Source organism: Coenobita brevimanus, chromosome 113, assembly GCF_032717465.1.
Source record: "Coenobita brevimanus isolate Jiangsu-jjx chromosome 113, ASM3271746v2, whole genome shotgun sequence".
NCBI lineage: Eukaryota > Metazoa > Arthropoda > Malacostraca > Decapoda > Coenobitidae > Coenobita > Coenobita brevimanus.
Genome location: NC_137066.1, coordinates 11,790,247 through 11,795,340, shown reverse-complemented (window position 1 = coordinate 11,795,340; position 5,094 = coordinate 11,790,247).

Here is a 5,094-nt window from a genome sequence, read left to right as displayed (position 1 = left end):
TCCCTAGCGAAGCAGGGACGATACAGCCAATGTATTTCTACCCAGTGGCTTAGGTTGTCTGGTAAAGACTGTATGTAGGGTGAGAAGTGCTTGTGAGTGTGACTGTAGTGTTGTAGTGGCTTTGGATGTATGTGTAGTCTGTGAACCAAGTGTAATCGGCCCGCCTTAAGCCGATTGGGTGCAAGGATACTAGTATGCGACACTGGTTCAACCACAGCACCTCTTGTGTCCGCCAAAGTAGCAAATGGCTTGGTGAACGCTTCCCAGTGTTTTTACAACTCTGGTGGGAGGCAAACCCTCGGTCACCAGCGTGCGAAACACACACTCTACCACTGTACCACAGAGGCTTCATATATATATATATATATATATATATATATATATATATATATATATATACGAGGAAGAGCCTGTACTTTGAGAGAGAGAGAGAGAGAGAGAAACACACAGACAGACAGACTGGTGAATTCATGTTGTCATAACAAGTTGCTGCAATACGACGTAATAGTCCCAGGGAAGGATAGGGTGGTCCTTCTCTCTGCAACAGTGAATACTGGCCCGATACTATTCCTGTAGTTTCAGCGACAGAAAATGGACACAAGTAGTACATCAGTCGTAGGACAAAGGGAAGCAGGACCTAAAATATCACGACGTGTAATGTGTACCGGGCATTGTGGTGGTGGTGACTGTAGATGGGAAGCAAAACGTTGTCATGCTATAGTTGTTTAGAGCCATCATACGAGATTCATAATAATCTCAAGTTCGACAAAAGATTTTGATATTACAAATATCTGTGATGCCGTGTGGCATGGCGCTGAACACTGAAAACGATATTCTCAAGGCAGTTAGAAATAAAATAGAATAATTGGTAGGTAAGGGGGGACTTCATGAGGGGTTGGTCAGTGGAACAGGGTATTAGAAGAGGAAGAAAATGTTGCAGGAATAGAGACGGTGGGATAGCTTGACCTCCCTGCTTGGTGGCAAGATGTGCGTGGAAATGGACTGTTGTGGAGTGAGAGCGAGTGAGGAGGTGGGCAGGTGGGAGTAGGGTCATCACCAACATATGTGTGATGTTGGTAAGGGAAACATTGCTCCCTCTGGATGAACAGTGTGTGAGCGTAGACACAAGATTAAATAGTATAATGCGCCTGGAGAGAGGGAGAGAGAGAGAGAAAAAAAAAATCTCTCTTTCTTTATATATATATATATATATATATATATATATATATATATATATATATATATATATATAAGCGTCTGGAGAGAGAGACAGAGAGAGAGAGAGAAAGAGAATCTCTCCCTCTCTCTCTCTCTCTCTCTCTCTCTCTCTCTCTCTCTCTCTCTCTCTCTCTCTCTCTCTCTCTCTCTCTCTCTCTCTCTCTCTCTCTCTCTCACACACACACACACACACAAAATACAGGCTCTTCCTCGTATAATTGGTAAAGAGACTGATACTGACTTCCTTATCATTTCACATCACTACAACGGGACTGCAGCCTTATCAATGACATCGTGTCAGTCTACTGGATGACGTGGGGCAGCTTCAGATCCCGTGGGTACTTTGCCTAAAGCACGGTGGTTGGGTTTTACCATCCAGGTGCTGGCGCACCAATGTTGCTTACGTTTACTTGGACGCTCCAGAAGTACTCAACATTTATCCCGCCGTAAGTTCAGCTTTCCCTTGGCTGTTATACTGTATAAGCCTTTATGATGACACGGTGCATAAAACACTCCTTACTTTACATTTAAAATTGCACAGTTCACTGTAATACTTAATGTTTCTATTGGATGAAAACAGGACCTCGTTCAGACTGTCGGGAGGTGAAAGAGTGTTCAATGGTCAGTCAGTATAGTCATTAAAACCGCGACTTTGGCTGCTAGCTTGGCAGGAGTGTGAATAAGTTGGTGACGTGTATTACCAGACTGCCTGCAGAAACACACGTAGACTATAGGCAATTTTACACTCTGCCAGCAACACCACGCCACCAATAGACTTTGTGTAGCCGTGGCCACATATTAAAAGCTTGTGTTATAATGGCAGACAACAGACAGACATGCCTGGTAAAGGAAATATTGCTCCCTCTGGATGAACAGTGCGTAAGCGTAGACACACTATTAAATAACATAATGTGTCTGGAGCTAAGGAGGGCCTAAATGTGCAATACTTGTATGAAAACCATTGTATGAATGTTTTAAAGAGAATATAGTAAACGATGATCGATGTTTGTGGATGTTGTGTCAGCTATTCAGGCTAATGAAATAGCACCTTGATTAAAGCGACATCGTTTGTGGACTGAACATCCATAACACCGTTATTTCAGTTAGTATAATACAAGATATCCATTCATTATGCATATACGGTATCTCATTATCTCCGCGTGATCCATCAGTATGATGACTGCACAACATTTTCGCACAAAAAGGTAATAGCTGTCCAGCACTCAAAGCAGCTATAATCCTATGCAACAGGACATCTACTTATACAATCGTATGCGAATATAATGATTGTTTTCCTCACAATAAAACAGACTGGATGATGCACAACATGACATGACCGTTTTGTCACCTGCATAATCATGAATCATTTATGGCCACCCTGGTAGAGCCACAAAAATTTTACCACAGTTGAGTCGCACACTCACTAGACTCAGGTGAATCACGTTTCGAGGCACCGGACATCACTCCTAATATTTATGCTCAGCTGCAGTTGTTCACCACGGCGTAAGACGAACATTAAAACTCCAAAATTCATACAATACTCGTTTTTGCATACAGAGTTACAGATCACCTCAGATCATCTGTGTAATCACACCCTTCATCATTCTAAACGAAACACGACAAAGTTTAGATACAAGCTCCCCCACTACCTGTCCCCCTCCCCTCTATTCCATCTCGCCTCACAATTATCTCCTGTCAGAGAAACAATGGGATCCAATGACATTACCTGAATGTTTTTATCTTTACCTTCCACTATACGTGGCAAACACTTGTATTTGCAGACAGAGTATGACTTGATAAAACATTGTTTCTGTGGTACTAGATAGAACATTATCTCCATGGGTACTAGATACTGTTGCGGGGGGGAAGCTCTGCCGGGTCTGCCCATTCACTTACTATTACTACGATGTAAACAAACAGTGGTGCCACATTTCACCAAACACACCACCCGCTGTACTCGTTAGATGTGGAGGTAACTGTACAGTGGTAAAATGTGCATTTTCGTACACCGAAGAACGAGGGTTCGCGCCCCGCCAGGATAATAAATTTTGGGAGCATTCTTCTGGCCACGTACTGCATTGGTGGACACAAGGAGTGCTGTGGTTGAACCAGTGTCGTATACTGTAAAGTATGCTTGCACCCAATCGGCTTGCGCGGGCCGATTACACTTGGTTCACAGACTACACACACATCCAAAGCCACTCCAACACTACAATTACACTTACAAGCACTTCTCACCCTACATACAATCTCTGCCAGACAGCCTAAGCCACTGGGTAGAGATACATTGGCTGTATCGTCCCCACTTCGGCTGGTATAGGCCGGTCTTGCAGTGGACACTCAAACGGCTGATGAGTTTATATATATATATATATATATATATATATATATGTATGTGTGTGTGTGTGTGTGTGTGCGTGCTTGTAGAAGATTGCCCAGTGTGTGTGTGCTTGTGTATGTGAATGCGTGTCTGTATGTTAGTGTGCGTGTGTGTGTATGAGAGAGAGAGAGAGAGAGAGAGAGAGAGAGAGTTTGCTCATCAGCACTCTGGGAGTATACGAAATCGTTGTATCTGTATACATAATAAGAAGTTTGTGTGTGTGTGTGTGTGTGTGTGTGTGTGTGTGTGTGTGTGTGTGTGTGTGTGTGATAAGATAACGATACAGCTTGCAGTGAAAGTATTGAACACACACACACACACACACACACACACACACACACACACACAGAAATAGTTACTGTAGATAAATCAATATGTATTCATGAATATAAAGTAATAGATGTTCCGCGTCACGAAAATATCATTGGTGGAGGAAGATTACGGGCCTGGGACGAGAGGCTTGGGGAGAGGTGAAAGGGATAAGGAGAGGGAAGTAAGAGTGAGGGAGGTAAGAAAGGGAAATCGAGGTAGGAACGGGAGAGGGAGGTAAGAGAAGGGAGTAGGAAGAGAGGAGGATGAGTTAAGAAGGTAGTGGAAGGAAGTGAGAGGATAGAAAATAAAGGGAGAAGAGGGGAAGGCAGTAAGGTGAAAGAAAAGGTTGGGCATTGAAGGTGAGGGGATGAAGCGGGAGGTATGGGGTGAGGTTCGGGGAAAGTAAGGGGGTGGAGAGTCACAGGCATGGAGGTGAGCGAGGAAGCGAGGGATTGGAAAGTAAGAAAAGCAAAGGGGTTGAACGTGCGTAGATATTGCCAAAAACAATTTATGGTGATGGGATTTTGATGATACGGGCGAATGGGAACACTACATCATGTATATCCTACCCCCCCCCCCTCTCTCTCTCTCTCTCTCTCTCTCTCTCTCTCTCTCTCTCTCTCCTCAAAGATAATTATTATGAGTAATAAGATTCTTCAGACTTTTCATGTGGTTGTGCATTGACAGCGTGTAAAAACAAAATAACAAACAAAGCTGATTAATTGTCACCAACTTCTTTTGTCATGATGTGAATGGTATTCTTGGTGGTCTGTGGCTGTAAAATCTAAAAATTAATATGCATGATATTTACACATTTAAATATTAGAGAGAGAGAGAGAGAGAGAGATTATATATTGTATATATATATATATATATATATATATAGAGAGAGAGAGAGAGAGAGAGAGAGAGAGAGGTATATATATATATATATATATATATATATATATATATATATATATATATATATATATATAAAAATATATATATATATAGATAGATAGATATAGATATATATATATATATACATTTAAAACAGCCACACTGTTATTTGTTTGTTTGTTTGTCCTTCAGTGACGGACAAACCAAGGGCCAAAGACCCCAAGCCCATATACATTCTGAATCAGGGTGACCCAAAGATGGTTTTAGGGGGGTCAAAATTCAGATCTGGGTCACTTGAGGTC